Source organism: Lissotriton helveticus, chromosome 10 (genome assembly GCF_964261635.1).
Source record: "Lissotriton helveticus chromosome 10, aLisHel1.1, whole genome shotgun sequence".
In the NCBI taxonomy this organism is placed as follows: domain Eukaryota; kingdom Metazoa; phylum Chordata; class Amphibia; order Caudata; family Salamandridae; genus Lissotriton; species Lissotriton helveticus.
In genome coordinates, this window is record NC_136071.1 from 718405144 (window position 1) to 718425750 (window position 20607).

Sequence of the window (20607 nt, forward strand, 5' to 3'; positions counted from 1 at the left end):
GCCCTGAGCGCTTACTTCCCCTGCATCCGTTAACCACTCCGGTGGGGGGAAGCGTTCAATTTTTTCTGGCAGAGTGGAGAAAAATTACTCAGGACAAGTGGGTGCGGAATATTGTTTGCAATGGATACAGTCTTCGCTTCACCAGCCCGCCTCCAGCGATTCCACCGGTCAGCTCGCAGTTTCAGCTGCGCGAGCTCCAGGCGGAGGCCAATATCCTGTTAAGGAAAAGGGCGATAGAAGATGTACCTCGGTCTCAAAGAGGAAGGGGTCTGTACTCCCGGTTCTTCCTGGTTCGCAAGAAGGACAAGAACGAGTTCAGGCCCATTCTGGACTTGCGACAGGCAAACAAGTGGATTCGCAGAGAAAAGTTTTGCATGCTGTCGTTGCATCAGATCTATCCTCAGTTGCATCGGGGAGATTGGCTGTGTGCTATAGACCTACAAGATGCGTACTTCCATGTGCCCATTGCACACAAACACAGGAAGTTCCTGCGATTCCAAGTCGGCGCCAATCATTATCAGTACACAGTACTGCCATTCGGGCTGAAGTCTGCGCCCAGGACGTTCTCGAAGTGCATGGCAGTGGTAGCCACACACCTAAGGAAGAACAAGGTGTTTGTCTACCCGTACCTGGACGATTGGTTGATCAAGGCCTCCTCCTTCTCGGAAGCTCAAGCGCACTTCCAGAAGACGTGCGTTCTCTTGAACAAGCTGGGGTTGCACATCAACATGTCCAAGTCTGTCCCGACTCCGGTCCAGTGCATACAGTACTTGGGAGCCACCATCAATACGCTGTCAGCAAGCGTGTCTCCTTCGGAGGAGCGACGATTATCACTCCTTCGGAAGGCTCAGGCTCTTATGACCGTTCAATCTACAACAGTGAGGACGGTGTCTTCTCTACTGGGGTCGATGGCCTCTTGTATCTTCCTCACGCACGGCTGCACATGAGACCATTGCAGGAGTGCTTGGAGGATCAGTGGGATCAGAGGAGAGGATCTTGGGACGACAAGATACGACTGTCTCTGCGTGCTCTTCAGTCTCTGAAGTGGTGGTGTTCGGCGGAGAATGTCCTGAGAGGGGTTCCCTTCCACAAGGACATTCCCACGCAGACTATCGTGACGGATGCATCTCTCCACGGCTGGGGGGCGCACTCCGGAGACTTACAGATTCAGGACACGTGGTCCCAGACGGAGTCCACGTACCACATCAATTTCCTGGAACTCAGAGCTGTTCACTTGGCGCTGAAGGCCTTTCTTCCGTCCTTCCAGACCAACTCTCTGCTTGTGCAAACAGACAATACGACCACGATGTATTACCTCAACAAGCAGGGGGGCTCGAGATCGCGCACCCTGTCGCAGGAGGCGCAGACGATCTGGCACTGGCTTCTGGCCAGAGGACTGACGATAACGGCCACCCATCTTCCAGGTGTGCAGAATGTTCAGGCAGACGCACTGAGCAGACTGATTCAGGAAAACCACGAATGGGTCATAAACGACGAAGTGCTAGGAGAAGTCTTCGCAAGGTGGGGGACTCCAGACGTAGATCTGTTCGCCACCGCCGAAAACAGCAAATGCCGAGACTTCGCCTCCAGGTACTACCAGCCGGGGACGCTGGGGAATGCGTTATGGATCAACTGGTCGAACAGCTTTCTGTACGCTTTTCCACCCATTCCCCTGATTCCGACGGTTCTCATCAAGCTGTCCCAGTCCAGGGCGGGGATGATACTGATTGCCCCGGAATGGCCCAGACAGTGGTGGTTCACGGACCTGCTTCACCGGTCTCTTCTTCCTCACATGCGGCTGCCATGCAGGCCGGACCTTCTCACGAAGTTCGGGGGGGCAGATGTTGCCTCCCAACCTCTCGTCTTTGAGTTTGGCGGCATGGCTCCTGAGATAGTGCAATATGGCCATCTTAATCTCCCAGAAGATTGCATGGACATACTGAAGGAGGCTAAGCGACCTTCCACTAGGACTTCTTATGCTTACAAGTGGAAGAGGTTTTGCATCTGGTGCAAGTCCAAGAACTAAGACCCGACGACATGTAAGGAAGATGTCATCCTTCCATATCTTCTACATCTGGCGCAGTCTGGCCTTAATGTCCATTTCATTAAGGTGCATCTGGCTGCATTGACTGCCTACAGGATATGCCCTTCACAGACTTCCTTCTTTCAGATCCCTGTGATCAAAGATTTTTTGGAAGGCTTGAAGAAAGTGTTCCCTCCTGTCCGGCTTCCTTCGCCTTCATGGGAATTGAATGTGGTGCTGTCCAGATTGATGAAGGAGCCTTTTGAACCTATTCATAAGGCTTTGTTGCAGCACCTATCCTGGAAGGCGGCGTTCCTCGTGGCCATTACATCGGCCCGCAGGGTGAGTGAAATTCAGGCGTTGTGTTGCCAAGAACCTTATACTGTATTTCATGCTGCTAAGGTTGTTATGCGTACTCACCCTAAATTTCTTCCCAAGGTTATTTCTGATTTTCATGTCAACCAGACCATAACTTTGCCTACGTTTTTTCAGAATCCTTCATCTCCAGCGGAAAGGTCTTTACATTCCCTGGATGTTAGGAGGGTGTTGAAATTTTATCTGGATAAAACCAAGGAGGTCAGACCGATTGTTTATCAATTATGGTTCGGTCAGGACGGGTCTTGCGACCTCTAAGCAGTCTATCTCTAGGTGGATTGTGTCCTGCATACAGCTGTGTTACCAAAAAGTTAATAAGACCTTAGGGGGTAAACCTAAGGCTCATTCCACCAGGGGCAAACCTGCCACGACTGCTGTGCTCCGTAATGTTCCAATTGCAGAAATCTGCAAGGCGGCCACTTGGAAGTCGGTCCATACCTTTGCTAAGCATTACTGTCTGGACACTGATGCCAGGGCAGACGCTCAGGTTGGGCAGGCTTCGCTGCGAAATCTGTTCGCACAATAGTGGTGTTGTTTCTCTTTTCTCCACCGCCGCTTTGGTGTGGGGATGGGCTTGCCATTCTATTCACTAGATTATGACTATACACAGAGATCCCCTACTACAGAAGGAGTAGTTTCTGTCCTGTAACTCCAGTTCTGTAGTAAGGGTATCTCTGTTATAGTCATAAGCGCCCGCCCGCCGGGGATATTCATGTAAGGAATGCTACAGGTCTGGCGTGTTACGCCTTCAAAAAGAACTGAAAGTAAGAGGGACCTGCTGTGCATTCTGGGATACTGGGAGAAGTTCTGGAAAGTTCTCTTAAAGGCACAGTACCTATTTAAGCCACATAATGGCAGCCTATGGGGCTTGTCTGTCCATGCCTTCCTCTCTATCATTCCAGAGGCTTTTTCTGGTAGAGGCAAGTTTCTCTATGGAGGAAACTGGGCAGGCTGTGCTATTTGTGTGTTTTTTTTGGTGGAATTTCTAGTTGAAGTACTGGACAGTGTAGCCTGTGGATATAGGCTGCATTATTTGTCTTTAAATTCTCTCTTAAGTGTCTTTGCAGTTCTGCAATTTTCTGACAACTTAAGAGATTATTTTTGATTGCCGGGGTCCACGCACATGAGCGGGACTATTCACTAGATTATGACTATAACAGAGATACCCCTACTACAGAACTGGAGTTACAGGACAGAAACTACTCCTTCTTAAAGAAGCACATAAACCTACCACTAGAGCTTCTTATGCAGCCAAATGGAAAAGATTTGGTTTTTTTACTGTCGTAACCATAAAATGTATCCACTCAATGCAAATATTGTTACCGCTTGCATTTACAGAGCTCTAGCATTGCTTACACTTCCATATGTCTACATCTTGAGGCAGTGGCTGCCTATCTACAAAACAGGCAACACTTATCCTTGTTCAAAGTGATGGTTATTAAGGCTTTCATGACAGGCATTAAAAGAGTAATACCACCCAGAGTCCCACCTGCACCCGCATCTCACAAGACGTATGGGTCCACCCTTTGAATCATTACACAATTGCCCCCTCCAATTTCTATCTTGGAAGGTTGCTTTCTTAATTGCCATCACTTCACTAAGGTGTGTCAGTGAGCTCCAGGCACTAACTTTAGAAGGACCATTTTTCCAAATACATAGGGATACGGTGGTTCTTCGTACTAACCCACAATTCCTTCCAAAGGTAGTGTCGCCTTTCCACAGTAACCAGTCTGTTGAACTACCTGTTTCTTCCCTCAACCAGACTCTGTGGCAGAAAGAGCTCTTCAGGACAAAAGACTTTTGCAAAACAAAACAACCTGTGACGGGGCGGGTCGTGCGCCCGAGGGACCAGACAGGATAAGGGAATGGTGGTCCGCCATTCCCCTCTCACCGACTTCTGTCCCCTCTCAACAGCAGTCTGACCCTCACCTAATCGACGACTGGTTCCCGGATGATGAGCCACTATGGAGTCGGGAGGAAGAAAAAGACCACGGCGCCTTTAACTGGGGATGTCAGCTAGACGAGACTCCTCCCCGTGTTGCCGCCGTCACGCAGGACCCGTCAAAAGAAGGCGGAAGAAGGCGGACGGCGTTTCCCTGGAGGTAAAGGACGAGCGAGAGTGGAAGAGAGCGAACCTCGAGAGAGTGGAGGAAGAAGCAGACGAGTTGGCCAGAGCCCTGAAGAACGTCGGCGTTGACGACAAGCCAGGAGGCCAACGACTCCACGAGCCGCCCCGCCACGTTCCCGCGGGAGGAGCGTGGCTTGAACAGGTACGGGGCAAGGTAGCGCGGGTTGGGTGGGACAGCGTAACCCTCCTGCTTTACAAATAACCCGCCTGTTCTATGTACATAGCCTGTACATAGCTGTATATAGTCTCTAAGTGCCCGTACTCCCTACCCTCCTCACGAGCACAGGATCTCACTGCCGCTATACCGTGTGGACACCTGAGCACTTGGTTTCCCACACTCCCGGCCCCTTCGCGATTTAAGTCAGGACGACCGTCCTAATACCTGTGTTTGTTCCCTTTTCTTTTATTTTCTTGGTACCATCCTCTGCGAGAGAATCCTGATCCCCGGAGGACCTATACTTGGGCTTATTCCGGTTGTAGCAGTCCCAGACTGGATCCCTTAAAGAACACCAAAACGGACCTGGCGGCATTCGCCAGACAGAGACTCACAAGCCGACAGAGAAGAGTCTTTATGAAAATAAAACCTTCACTTAAGAGCACCCTTTAAGCCTCGGCGTCACTTCCTCTTGCCCCTCGTGCCCCACTTACCCCGCAACACAACCCTTTGTTGCTTTTGTGCCTCATCATAAAGGGAAGTCCATTTCAAAATCAGGCATTTCCAGATGGATTGCTAAATGTATTCAAGCATGCTATATCAATGCCAAAGGAACATTGTCTATGCCTCCTAGAGCACATTCTATTCGTAAAATAGGGGCTCCATGGCTTTCTTGGGCAACATCCCCATAGCTGACATTTGTTAAGCAGCGACATGGTCTACACCACACACTTCCACTAAGCACTATTGTGTGGATGCTCTAGCACTCCAACAAATTAATGTAGAACTGGCAGTGCTAGGTGCACTTTTTCAAACAATTGCAACGTCCACTGGTTAACCACCGCTTTTGGAGAACACTGCTATACAGTCTGTGCAAAGCATATGTATCTACAGCCACACATGCCTCGAATGGAATATATTACTTACTCTGTAAGCATCTGTTCTTGGCATGTGATGCAGTAGATTCACATGCCCCCACCCTCTTCCCCAACACCTATGGTTGTTGCAGTTATCTATACTTTAATATGTATGGACATCTCTTTACTAATATTTACCTATACTCCATTCTCACCCTCTTGTGGGAAAACAATTTAACAATGGAGCCCATGCCCATGCGTACTATTACGAAGAGGAGGAGTCACCTTACCTCCTGACTCGAAACACTTTGAAAAAAACGATCTTGCAGTCATCCAGACCCAAAACTCGATAGCAGGACTATTCAAATCATGTGAATCTACAGCACTACATGCCAAGAACAGATGCGCACAGGGTAGGTAATATAATCCTTCTTTTTATATTTGTAATAAAATATCAAATATTTCTCAATTCATGTGGCTTTAAGTTGTCGTGTTAGAAAACATTTTGCAGAGTGCATATTGGAAAAATCATATGCAAATAATTACATTGCCATAGCATACTTAGCTACTTTGTGACTAGTTGACTTTCTGCCTCCCTTCACCTTCATCCATCACCACCACCAACGCCGCCATCATTGTGCATTGATTGCAAAGACATCCATGAATGGGAGTACAGGCTGTCTGCATGCTGGTAAGGTTGGCCTTTAGTGGGCTTACCAGTCTTCTCTCAGTCTGTTGACAATCCAACTCTACCCTCCTTTGTCACAGAGTGCGCTCAGCGGAAGGTGTCTGCATGGGGTCAATGTGAGGCTGACCAGGACTGTGGAGGGCCTAAACTATCATGAAGTTCGAGAAAGTAGTTAGGGGATAGAGGACTGGTGAGAGAGAGTCTGCCACGTTATTCACTGCAAGTTATCTCATTACTGATAATGTTAAGGGACATATATTTCTATGCAACAGTAATTCTAGAGTTGTTACAAAGAATAAAACAACAAACATTTTGTAGAAATGTTTAATAGACACATTTTATCTATGAAATTAAACATATTTTACTTTTCTACCTAATCCATCTAGAATTACATATTTAGCAACAATGGTTGCCAAATTCTTCCATAGATGCTTGCCAAATTCTTCCATAGGTGCTTGCCAAATTCTTCCATAAGTGCTCGCACAACGGTATGTGTTAATTAGCCTGATGGGCTTTTTTAACCTGGGTGGAACTTGAAGATAGGTTGGGTGCTGTAGACAGCTTCATAGAAGAGCTATAACTTTAAGGAATTATTACTCCTTTTCAAGAGAGCTGTCTTCAATAGCCATTAGAATGAGGGAGGGAAGAGGTAATATTGGAAGTTATTTGACTGGCTGTTATGATAAGTTGGTCCATCTTGTGTCTGCATTACTTCCTCACGCTGTGTTTTTATTACATCTTGAGACAAAAGAAGTGGACACCAGGTGACATCTCTTGCAGTAGCTCTTTAAAGAAGTGGACAGGTCTGACTGAATGATCTTGTTATAAAAAAAATCCTTACACATCTGTTGTATTAGTGAACTATCTTGAGGTAAATGAAGGATCTGAGGAATTTGTAAAGATGCAGGAAATTCATGCTCTATGACGGATCCCTATGTAAAATGGAAAGCAGAGGTTGCACTTAAACACTAATTACCCTTTCATCAGGAATCAGTTTTGAACATTGTTCTAATTGCAGTTCCTTGGTTGCCTTTTCCTTACAAGTCTGCTATGTTTATTCTATGGGTTGATTTGTTAGGGTGTCTACAACTTGAATGGGCACTCGGGTGGATTGACCAAGTGCTATGCCACAGTGCTGCACAGTTTTACATAGAAGCAACAATTGTTAACTTGTGCAGCTATTCCAATTGTTGTGCACTGCAATTTAACAGGTTGTTTGCGCTAGACTAGTGGAGCTGAGGTTTCTGTATGCAGATGGTGCCCAAAGTACACAAGACAGATTGAGTCGGTCCAAGATTATAGGATGTGAATAGTATCAGAATTCCAAGATGACTGTATGACTTAGACAAGCTCAACATGGCCAATCAGAATCTCAGTGAAAGACCAGAAAAAAACCCCTTTATGAAGCAAAGGTCTCTCTGGTTTGGGTGCAGCTTATATACTAGGCTGCACCAAGAAGGCCATTGTGCTCTATTGGTTCTCGGATTGCAAACCAGCTTCCAGTAAGACCCACCTTGCCAAAGGTGGTACACTATGGATATTCATGGGTTTGTGTGTGACGAGAACCACACATGATATACATGGATGGGAATTTCAGAGCAAGAGTGCGTTAGACCTGGGTAACCTGTGAACTTGATCACGTTGGTGTTCTAGCCTCCGAGGTCTGATGGCTAGTTCAGGATGACCACTGACTTATCAGAGAACTACTCAGACATTTAATTCCAGGAAGGCTACAGGGAGCAGAAGAATTGATCATTCCCAGCTGGCACGGTGGGGTAGGACAAAGTTCACTTTGGTGACCAGCCCCTGCAAGAGCACCAGGACAAATAGATGAGTTCTTCTGATGATTACTTCTTCCCACAGATTCCTCTACTCATGAATATCCTACAGGTGCTGGAGTGAGTCTAAACAACTTTTTCTGTAGCAGTAGCTCTCCAGCATTTACCAGATGGCACCACATGATCACATATGTAGCTTTGTTTGCCCTGCATGTCACGCCGAATAGCATTCTGGCATTAGTTATGGTTTTCCCTACCTCATTGATGCAGATCTAGCCATCTTCTTCATGGTTCACAGATTAAAGTTCTCAGGAAGACTAGAACAAATGTCTCCTTATAAAGTCTCGTGAATCAAACCCCGTCGAAGATGTCATAAAAATATGTCCTTTAGTGACCCACATGTTATCAGTATGTGTTGTTTCTGATTCAACTCTGACCCCTCAGTCTGCGACTCTTGCTCTTCAGTGCACCCAAAGGCCATCTAAGCCCGACTCTTTTCAATATTTACGTGGCACCCCTGGCTGGTGTCATCAGATCATTTGGTTTCCAACTCACCACATACGCTGATGACACTCAAATAGTACGATCATTGATGGAAGGGAGGGAAACGAAAACGGGGGCCCGTTTCCATGATTGTATGGGGGCCATCTCACACTGGATGGCATCTAATTGCCTAAAACTGAACTCCACCAAGACCAAGGTCATGAAGTTTGGCAACAATCCACATGAGTGGACACCGGACTAGTGGCCCAAAAATCTTGGTGTATGTCCCCCCTCACAACCCCCCCCCCCCAACAAGGAAAGCAAAAAACCTGGGGGTGCTGCTGGACAATAAGCTCACCATGAGTGACCAAATAAACATGGTGTCCTCATCCTGCTTTCTAGTATTGAGGATTATAAGGAAGATGAAGTTCTTCCTGTCCGAAAATAGCCTCAAGACTGTGATTACGGCTCTTATAATGTCGCAATTGGATTACTGCAATGGCCTTTATCTTAATGCTCAAAAACAGCACATTATTCAGCTACAACTAGCCCAAAATGCAGCGGCAAGAGTGCTCTCAGGAACTCCTAAATTTGTTTCAGTGAAAAAGGAGCTAAGGCAACTTCACTGGCTCCCGGTGAAACAAAGAGTTCGCTTCAAGGCCCTTTGTACAGTGTTTAAGGCCATCAACATTGCTGGACCCGACTTCCTGAGGGGTAAATTCATCTGGTATGTCCCGGGAAGAACGCAACGCTCCTCTGGAGCTAAATATGTTCAAGTCTCCCCATTTAAAAGAGTCAACTTGGGAGGGAGGAGTTTTATTAACTGTGCCTCCAGAGCTTGGAACAAGCTTCCCTTTCATCTCAGGAGTGCCCCGGATCTCCTCTCCTTTAGGAGGGGGTTAAAGACCTGGCTGTTTGCGCAGTAGCATGCAGTCTTTTCCCCCCAGCAATCAGTGCTAGCGCCAGGACACCCCAGGGTAACCGTGCGCTCTATAAATGCTATGAATAAATGAATAAATAAATAAATAAATCACAGAGCAAGAGGCAAAGCTATATTTGGCTGTAACCATATGGAAACCCCAAAGTGGTCCAGCTCCACTCCTCCAGGTAAGTGGACTCTCAGGCTGTGATCCCCAAGGGATCTTCTGCAAGAAACGATATAGGATCCTCCTCTACCTTGGCAAAATAGTCTAACTCCCAGTCCAACTCCTGTGACTTCTAGTTTCCTAGTCGTCAAAGCCAACATTGTTGCTAAAAAAAATAATTACCCTGGCGTTTCTGACTCCCATCTGCTGAATTCTCCTACCCATCTCAGGAAGTACCATCAAGATAAGTTCAAGTTCAAAAATTTGTATAGCGCGCTACTCACCCAGAGGGTCTCAAGGCGCTTGAGGGAGGGAGGTGCTTTACTTATCGAATATCCAAGTTTTTAGTTGCTTTCTGAAGGAGAGGTGATTCTGTGTAAGGCGGAGGTGGGTGGGGAGAGAATTCCAGGTTTTGGGCGCTAAGTAGGAGAAGGATCTTCCCCCCCATGGTGGATCTGTGGATGCGCGGAATTGCGGCGAGGGCTTGATTGGACGATCGTAGTTGGCGGGGGGGTGTAGAAGGATAGTCGCGTGTTGAGGCATTCGGGTCCTAGGTCGTAGAGGGCTTTGTGTGCGTGGGTGAGGAGACGGAACGTTATTCTCTTGTTGACAGGGAGCCAATGGAGGTCTTTCAGGTGGCCGGAGATGTGGTTTTGCCGAGGAATGTCCAGTATGAGTCTGGCTGAGGCGTTTTGGATGCGTTGGAGTTTTTTCTGTAGTTTGACTGTGGTTCCGGCGTACAGGGTATTTCCGTAGTCCAGTCGGCTTGTGACCAGTGCGTGGGTGACTGTCTTTCTTGTTTCGGTGGGGATCCAACGGAAGATTTTTTTGAGCATGCGTAGGATGTTGAAGCATGAGGATGAGACAGCGTTGACTTGTCTGTTCATCGAGAGGGAGGAGTCCAGGATGAAGCCTAGGTTACGTGCGTGGTCCGTAGGTATGGGTGCGGTACCCAGGGCCGGTGGCCACCATGAGTCGTCCCAGGCAGAGGGGGATGACCCTAAGATGAGGACTTCCGTTTTGTCCGAGTTTAGTTTTAATCGGCTGTTCTTCATCCACTCGGCTACTTCTTTCATTCCTTCGTGTAAGTTGGTTTTGGCGGTGTTTGGGTCTTTGGTGAGGGAGAGTATCAGCTGGGTGTCGTCTGCGTAGGAGATGATGTTGAGGTTGTGTTGTCGTGCGATGGATGCGAGGGGACTCATGTATACGTTGTAGAGGGTGGGACTGAGTGATGATCCTTGTGGTACGCCGCAGATGACTTCGGTGGCCTCTGATTTGAAAGGGGGGAGGCGGACTCTCTGGGTTCTTCCGGTGAGGAACGAGATGATCCAGTCCAATGCTTTTCCTTGTATTCCGACGTTGCTGAGGCGTTGTATGAGGGTGCTATGACAGACTGTGTCAAAGGCTGCGGAGAGGTCAAGTAAGATGAGAGAGCAACTGTTTCTCCGCTGTCCAGTAGAGTTCGCATGTCGTCTGTTGCTGCGATGAGGGCGGTTTCGGTGCTGTGTTTGGCTCGGAAGCCGGACTGTGAAGGGTCGAGGGATTTGTTGGATTCGAGGAAGGCGGCGAGCTGACTGTTGACGGCTTTCTCAATGACTTTGGCAGGGAATGGGAGGAGCGAGATGGGGCGGTAGTTCTTAAGTTCGGTGGGGTCTGCTGTGGGTTTCTTCAGAAGGGCGCTGAGTTCGGCATGTTTCCAGTTTTCCGGGAAGGTAGCGGAGTTGAAGGAACAGTTGATGACATCGCGGAGATGGGGTGCGATGATGGAGTCTGCTTTGTTGAAAACGTGGTGGGGACATGGGTCGGTTGGCGATCCTGAGTGGATGGAGTTCATCAGGCGGATGGTGTCTTCGGTGTTGATTGGGTTCCAGGTGCAAAGGTTGTTAGAGTGCGGTTTTGGTTCGGAGGTGGGTGGAGTGGACTGGTCTTCGGACTGGTTTTCGAAGCTGTTGTGTATTTCGGCGATTTTGTTGTGGAAGAATGAGGATAGAGAGTCGCAGAGGTCTTGGGAGGGGGTGATGTCGTTGGTGCCGGAGGTGGGGTTAGTAAATTCTTTGACGATGTTGAATAGTTCCTTGCTGTTTTGGGCATTGTTGTCAAGTCGATCCTTGAATGCTGATTTCTTGGTGGATCGGATCAGTTGGTGGTGTTTGCGGGTGGCGTTCTTGAAGGTGGCTAGGTTGTCAGTGGTTGGGTTTTTTCTCCAGGTTTTCTCGAGAGTACGACAGAACTTCTTGGATTTCTTAAGGTCCTCGTTGAACCAGGGGGCTTTTTTGCTACCTTGCTTGATTAGATGGTTTTTCAAGGGTGCTAGTTCGTCGGCGCTGTGGGTGATCCATTGTGTGAGGTTGGTGGCTGCTTGGTTTGGGTCCGATGATTTGGCAGGGGGGTTTTGGTGAAGCGATGTGAAGAGCTGGTCGGTGGTGATTTTGTTCCAATTTCTTCGAGGAATGGGTTGTGGGGGGTTGTGGGTCGTGGTCTTTTTGTAGTTGAAGTGAACGCAGCTGTGGTCCGTCCAATGGAGAGCTGTGGTGTGGTCGAAGGAGACGTGCTTGCTAGAGGTGAAGATAGGGTCAAGCGTGTGTCCGGCAAAGTGGGTGGGGGTGTTAACGAGTTGTTTGAGTCCGAGATTGGCCAGGTTGTCTAGAAGGGTGGTGGTGTTGCTGTCGTTTTTCTTTTCCAGGTGGAAGTTGAGGTCTCCCAGTAGAATGTAGTTCTCGGAGGGGAGGGCATGTGGGCTGATGAAGTCAGTGATGTCTTCGTTGAATTGTGTGCGGGGTCCTGGTGGTCTGTAGATGAGGGTGCCTCTGAGTGTGGTTTTGGGGTCGGTGTGAATCTGGAAGTGAAAGTGTTCGGCGGTAGCGAGGTTATCGTCAGAACTAGTCGTGATGCGGATGGTGTTCTTGTGGACAATGGCAATGCCTCCTCCTGTTTGGTTGGTGCGATCTTTTCGGATGATCTTGTATGCGTCCGGGATGGCTATTTTCGATGTCGGGCGCTGATGAGGCGTTCATCCATGTTTCTGTAAGGAAGGCGACGTCCGGCGATGTAGTGTCAAGCAGGTTCCAGAGTTCAATGGAGTGTCTGTGGACTGAGCGGGTGTTGAGCAGGATGCACTTTAGGTGGTTAGTGTCGGAGCTCTGTTTGGAGTTTGTGGATTTGGTGTGGGTCATGGTGCAGTCGAACTTGCAGGAGTGGCAGGTGAAGGGTCCATGGGTGTGTCCTGGGGCGGCTTGGTAGCAGTTTGGGAGACGGCCGGGGTTAAGGGCTGAGAGGGTTGCGGCGTCGTATGTTATGCGTTTGGAGTGGGTTTTGCGGGGGGCAGGGGATTTGGCGCTGGGCGCGGTCCAGGCGCGGACGGGCGTAGACGGGCTTACCTTTGGCGCACCTTCGGCGCGCATAGGGCGCGTCCGCTGCACGCGAAGGCATCTGTCATATGCGGATAGTGGAGGGAGGAGCAGCTGGGAGGCGGGAGCGGGGTGGAGAGCCGGGCAGGGAGGCACAATAACAACAACAAAATGGCAGCGAGCCAAAAGCGAAACAGGATTGGGGCACAGTCAGAATAAACGCGATGCAAATGGCAGTGGCACCGGCACAATCAGGCACAAATGAATTCTACAGGCAGCACAGCACAATTGAGAAGATCGTTAAAGCGCACTTTGGCAATTGCAATCTAGCGCTACGATACAGTTATAATAAGCAATTAATAAACAATCAGGAAATCTAGCGCAACAATATAATTGTAATAAGCAATCAGGCAATAGCAGTTGTGGGAGCAAGGCGAGGTAGCAGACAGCAGTCTGGCGGTATAGCGCTACGATAACAGGCGGCAGGCAGAGCAGGGAGCAGCGTGAGGAGCGACCGCTTCTGATGAGATCAGGACAGTCACAGCGCTACAACGGGAGAGCTGAGCCTAGACTAACAGTGGGAGGGAGGAGCAGCTGGGAGGCGGGAGCGGGGTGGAGAGCCGGGCAGGGAGGCACAATAACAACAACAAAATGGCAGCGAGCCAAAAGCGAAACAGGATTGGGGCACAGTCAGAATAAACGCGATGCAAATGGCAGTGGCACCGGCACAATCAGGCACAAATGAATTCTACAGGCAGCACAGCACAATTGAAAAGATTGTTAAAGTGCACTTTGGCAATTGCAATCTAGCGCTACGATACAGTTATAATAAGCAATTAATAAACAATCAGGCAATCTAGCGCAACAATATAATTGTAATAAGCAATCAGGCAATAGCAGTTGTGGGAGCAAGGCGAGGTAGCAGACAGCAGTCTGGCGGTATAGCGCTACGATACCAGGCGGCAGGCAGAGCAGGGAGCAGCGTGAGGAGCGACCGCTTCTGATGAGATCAGGACGGTCACAGCGCTACAACGGGAGAGCTGAGCCTAGACTAACAGTGGGAGGGAGGAGCAGCTGGGAGGCGGGAGCGGGGTGGAGAGCCGGGCAGGGAGGCACAATAACAACAACAAAATGGCAGCGAGCCAAAAGCGAAACAGGATTGGGGCACAGTCAGAATAAACGCGATGCAAATGGCAGTGGCACCGGCACAATCAGGCACAAATGAATTCTACAGGCAGCACAGCACAATTGAAAAGATCGTTAAAGCGCACTTTGGCAATTGCAATCTAGCGCTACGATACAGTTATAATAAGCAATTAATAAACAATCAGGCAATCTAGCGCAACAATATAATTGTAATAAGCAATCAGGCAATAGCAGTTGTGGGAGCAAGGCGAGGTAGCAGACAGCAGTCTGGCGGTATAGCGCTACGATACCAGGCGGCAGGCAGAGCAGGGAGCAGCGTGAGGAGCGACCGCTTCTGATGAGATCAGGACGGTCACCTTGGACAAATAACCACCATCCACTGCATCAACAAAGTGGTGTGTTTAGATCCTAATTTGCATGTGGGGTTGGCCCTACAGTGGGTTGGGACGTCCTTCCAGTGGCAGCTGATTCTCATTGTCAGTTTAAAGTGAATACATTGCATCACCTCTCTTTGTAGGACTTCGAGTAGGAACTTCTTCACAACATGACAGACGTGATCTTCTCCAGATTAAGATCCCATCCATGGCTCTGCTCACCATGGCCCTTAACAGGAAGTGTCCTCGTTTTTTTTCCATACACTGACCTAATTGTTCTCTGGGGGATTCCATTAGATTCAACTGGCAACAGTCTTACAAAAGGTACAATAGGATCAAACAACACTGATCTTGAAGAGGATTTAGTACACCAATCTGTCCCTGAAGGGGATTTGGTACATCAATCTGTTGGAACTCTGCATTCAGCTCTCTCATTCTCTCCTACCCAGGGTAGACCTGCTTTCACAGAATGATGGTTGGGTCCTACACCCCAATCCTTTGACACTGTGGCTGCACATGTGGAGATTGAGTGACAAAAGGAAAACGTTTGTCTACCACCTGAAGTCGGGCATGGTCTTGGCTGGTAGTAACACCCGCTACAAAATCAGTTTCTAAAAGCCGCTGGGCAAAGTTTTTTACTTGGTGTGAGTTAGATGGTTAGAAACCCCTTTCCATCACACTTGATAATCTGCATTTTGTGCTTTACCTCGCCCAACAGGGCATGGCGGTTGCCACTGTATGCAGCTATCGGCTACCTTGCCGTCCTTACCCCTCCATGAGCAAACCTCTCTATTTAAGTTGTCCTGAATGGTGCATTTTATTTAAAAAATTTTAATCCATTTTCTCCCACACGGTTTGTTCGGATGTGCATTTAAAATTTGGTGTTAGCCTTGCTCATGACTTCATCATGCTACCCAATACACAGGAGCCCGGTTTATTTGCTTACATTAAAAACTGCATTCCTGGTGAAAATAACTTCAGCCTGCAGGATAAGTGAACTGCAGGCTCATCATGTCTCACCTCTTTTCACGGTTTTCTTTCCAAACAATTGGCACTTCACTCCTGCCCTTCTTACTGAAGGTTGGATCTGTTGTTCACATGGGTCATTCTGTTACTCTTCATTATTTCTTTCCTCCCCACTCATCTCACCCATACATCAAAATGACCAAACTCTTCAGGTCAACAACTCAGCACTTTATGTCCTTCCAGCAGCATAGGAAAGCAGAGGCTGTGGTCAAGGCCCCAATACCCAAATGGCTACTGGACGCCATTAAGTATGCTTACTAATTGGCCAGCAGAGTGCTACTGGGGAAAGTGACAGCCCACTCGATAAGATTATTGGTAGCCATGGCTGTTTTCAAAGCCATGGCTGTTTTCTGGGTCACATCTGCAAAGCTGCCACTTGGAAGTTTAATTAGCTTTCTGAAAGCATGTGCCCATACCAGTGTGGGATAAAAAGTGCTGAAGAACCTGGTCAAATGATAATACAGCTCTTCACCCACCTCCTAGGTAATCACTGTGTGGTAGTCTATTGAATAGTGTGTGAATCCATATAAGATGATATAAGATTCAATGCTGAAAAATGAGCTACTTTCCTAAGACTCAGCATTTACACATTCTAAGGGCTGTTATGCCTTCTTTTGAATTCAGTTTGTTTGTTCTTTGTATTGCATCTTTTAATGGCATGTGCTCTGAATAGGAATGGCAATTTGAAGGTCCCTGCTGGAGAATTCATGGCAAGACTTTAAGTTATGGGTAAGAATGAGTTCAGCTGACTGTAGAGAGGAGTGTTTTCCTGAAGTTTTAGTGTGAAGACATAGCATGTTCCGTGTTTTTTCACATCAAAGAATTCACAGCTTGACACTGGGAATAATCCGTTTAGCATTCCAACCTGTACTAGATGAAAAATGCAGGAGAGCCACATTAACAGGTATGTAACATAATTATTTTCCTGTCCCTCTTGTACTAAAAAAATAGGAAGATGCCTTCAAGGCACTACTTAAAAATCGGCAGAGTGAGTGTGATATTGCAGAAGTAAATGTTGCATCCATCGGCTTCAATTTGCATGGACTGATCATAAAATACCATCCCATGGCACACTTAGTCTAGAAGAGATCTGTTTTAGTTTGAAACCACATCACTTGACATGCCAGGTATTTGTAGGCGAGATCTGAGTGAACTATTAAAGAGTTCAGAGGGAATCTTTTGGGATCCAAAGCTCCCTGTGCATGCCTAAGGAGTGCATGTATGCAGTCTTTCTGTCTCTCATGCACATTGCTCAAAGGGTGTTAGCTGTCATCTCTATTATGAGAACTTCTCAACTAGATCAAGAGTTATAATTAGGACTTACTACTTATTACAAAACCCTTCAACCAACCACACAATGATCCATTATGTATTACAGAAACCTGGGTCCAGCCACACACTAATCCAGACTCCTTTTGTGTTTGAAAGGCTGTACAGAGAAATGCAGAATCATAAAAAGCTCATCTTAAATGTATCTCTGACTTCTCATGGGATAGCTATTACACAGAGCTGCTAGTTTGCTGCAGAACTATTTCACCTGAAATGTAACTGGACTACTTGCTGTTCTACCAGCTGCTGGATCCTAGGCTAACTTGCTTGAGCAGATCTATGAGCAGTCCGTCAATCCTTCCGACTATCAACCAAAATTCAGCATTTTCTCTTGTCTTACGCTATAGAAAGGTAACACATTTGTCTGGATCTTAACGTCTATCAAGTCTTCTGCAGTCTGAAGAGAATATACCCCTTGCCTAAATAGATCAGCTGTGGATATCATTCTTGAGTTATATTCCATACACCAAACTACCCAAGGACAAAAAGCCTCCAGGTGATTCCCAAAATGTGGTCTAAAAATTATTTACATGCAGGTCTGAAATTGCTTGAGGATCTGCTTGTGCAGAGCAGTTGCTCTGCAGAGGGAACTGTACTCGAAGAGAGTAAATCAGTGAAGCAGTTTTTTAGCTAAGTATCCCTTTCAACCCATGGCAGATTAAAACGTGAAAATTGAAACATACCTAATTCACTGATACTCGAAAGTAAGAGCTACTTAAAACTTACAAACTTCAGAGTAAATGGTGTAAAGCCTATTCTGTTATGTTATTGTATTTGTTTTGTTATGCAGATTATCACTCTGGAGGTTATCCTAGCACTAAGCAGGTGCGAGTCTATCCAAACCTAGGGCCTAGTGGGAATACACCAAAATCCCGGTCTTCAGCTTCTTACGGAATTCAACAAGTGAAGAGGAAGCTCTTGCATGTAGAGACATGTTTTTCCAGGCTTTAGGAGTGATGTAGGAGGAGTCTTGACTCCCTGATCTGGTTTTTCAACATGTGGTATATGTGCAAGTAGGAGTCCGGATGAGGGGAGGGGTCTAGAAGGTTTGTGAAAGCAGATGTGATTGTTGAGGTATGCTGGGCCAGTGGCATATAGGGTCTTGGAAGTGTGGGTGAAGTGTTTTAAATGTGTTTGTGTATAGGGAGTCAGTGGAGCTCCTTCAGCTGTGGTGTGATGTGATTGCGGCGTGGGAGGTTGAGAGTGATCTGGCTTCTGAGTTCTGGCTGGTCTGCAGCCTTATGGCGAGTTGTTTTTTTTATCTCAGCATAGTGTGTTCCCATAGTCCAACTTACTTGTGACTAGGCCCTGTGTGACAGTTTCTAGGTGCCGAGTGGAAGCCATTTGAAAATCTTTCTCAGCATCTTTAGAGTATGGAGGCATGAGGTGGTGATGGTGTTGACTTGGGCTATCTTGTTGAGTTTGCAGTTGATGGCGATCCCGAGGTTCTTGGCATAGGTGGTGGGGGTGGATTTTGGTCACCTTTTGGCCACCGGGTGGAGTCCCATGGTAAAGTGCCCTTACTGAAGATCACAATTTCGATTTTGTCAGTGTTCAGATTCAGACAATAGTTCTTCATCCAGTGGGTGATTTTAGTCATGTAGGCATTGAACTTGATCAAGGTACTGGGCGTCTTATCTGTGAGTGACAGAATGATTTATGTGTCGTCAGTTTAGGAGAGATGTTGATATCATAAGAACAAATTAAACTAGCTTGAGGGATCATGTATGCACTGAGCAGGGTCGGGCTCAGGGAGAATCCTTGCAGAAGTCTGCAGATGAGGTCGCTGGCATCCAAGGTGTGTGGTGTGGGGCTGACTTACTGGGTCCTTCCAGCCTGGAAGTAGCAGATCCATCACAGTTCATGTCCTCGGATTCTGATGTCATGTAGGCGTTGGATGGGGTGAGAAACCATGTCAAATGCAGTGAAGAGATCCAGGAGGATAAGGGCTGCTGTGTCTCCTCCATCCAGAGTCATCCTTCACACGGATGAGGACAGTTCTGTGCTGTGATTGGGTCTAAAACCAGACTAAGGGGTGTTGAGGAGTTGGTGGTTGTTAAGGTATTTGATGAGATGTATATTGATGATTTGCTCTAAGAGCTTGGCTGGTAATGGTAGCAGGGAGAACAGTCTGTAGTTGATGAACATTGAAGGTTCCACTGAGTGTTTCTTAAGCAATGGGAGGACAGTTGTGTGTTTTCAAGTGTCTGGGTCGGTCACAGAAGAGGAGTAGGCATTCGGAATGGCTTTGAGAATGGCACTGATGGGTAGCAGTCTTCTGGAGTAGCTGCGGTGGGGACAGAGGATTGATGGGGCCTCTGAGTGAATGGACTTCATGGTGGAGGCAGTTTCTTCTGGGTTGATGACAGTCCATGTGGTTAGCCTTGGTGAGTGAGTGGATGTTGAGGAGCATGCAAGTGAGTTTGGAGTGTAGTGGGGGTATAGCAGGAACTTGTGAGTGTGAGAGAGTGGGGTGGTGGGTGCTGGATGTGGGTAAGTGCAAGAATAATTTCAAGAAGCTCAGGAGAGTGCTCCCTCAGTGTTGTCTGGTGCAGCGAGGCACCGATGCGAGGGGCGTCGGCCGGGTTTAAGGCTGCAAGGGTTGCAGTGGGGTAACAGCAGGAGGAGGGAGGACCAGGGTTCCTGTCACTGGGCGCAGTCCAAGCATGGACAGGTGTAGATGGCTTGCCTTTGCTGTGCTAGTGGAGCAACTGCTGCACTTCGGCACTACGGCCTCCTCTAAATTGGTCCTGGGAGGAAGAGTAGTGATGTTACTTCCTGTGCAGATGAATGATGGGAAATACTGATTTGGATGCTATACTGCTCAAGAGTCATTTGTATATATTAAAGAAAGGTGTTGTGAAAATCTAATCTGCCTTTCTCAGCACCCTTATCTTAGAGTTAAACAGTACAGCCCACCATCTTTTCAAGGTACTGATTTGATTACTGAAATATGTATCTGCTTCCTGTTATCAGGTGTGCTGCTAGACCAAGGAAAAGCTGGAGTAGTAACCATGAAAGGGACAATTTCACCAGCTCAATTTATAAAAGTGATCAGCTCATCAACTTGCTCCCTGAATTTGAGAAACAACAGTTGAAATGATTGCAGTTGAGGTGCTGGCCTCTTTCCTAGAAACATCTAGATTCCTTGGCAGTTTGGTTTACGCCTGGCCATAGGAACTGAAATCACCCTTCCACTGAAATCACCCTTCCCCCTTCCTTAAACAGGTTGAGAAAGATAGTCAACGAGGGGGCCATGTTAGATCTGACCCTGCTCTATTTGTCTGCTGCATTTAGTATGGTGAACCGTTCTATTCTGAAACTCAAGTTTAGAGAAAAAGGTTCTGTTCTTTTCTGGCTAGCCCTGCTCAGTCCCTGCTTTTACCATTGTTTATGTCAAGCAAATTTGTGAGGTGCCACAGTAGTCTTCGCTGTTGTCTTTTCTGTTTAATCTTTATGTGAAGACAATAATATGCTCCTTAAGTATCCTGTCTGTACCACCTTATGTATGCTGTTGAGAAGCACTTGTTATCCAAAGCCAAGAAGTCCCTAAATCAGGAAGAAATCTCAGCAACTGTTTGGAAAGCATTCAGCCTTGGATCAGAGAACAACTGTCACATTCATTGGGAACAAAGTCAAGCTCCTGCAAGTGGGGAAGCAAAGGATGATGGCCGAATTCCATCTGGAGCCTGTCCTTGGTGAATTCTCTGCTCCCACATCGAAGGTCAAGTCTGTTTTAGGCTCAATTTATCTTTATAAGATCAAATTTAGAACGTGATCAAAAGTACTCCCATATATTCCTAGGTCCTCCAGG

General features: G+C 47.4%; 1 protein-coding gene across 5 annotated transcripts in view; it reads left to right on the forward strand.

The window, feature by feature from the left end:
- The window catches only part of UBE3C (ubiquitin protein ligase E3C), a 1115457-nt gene that overhangs the window by 804182 nt on the left and 290668 nt on the right, over nucleotides 1-20607 (forward strand). The gene's annotated exons all lie outside the window — the stretch shown is intronic.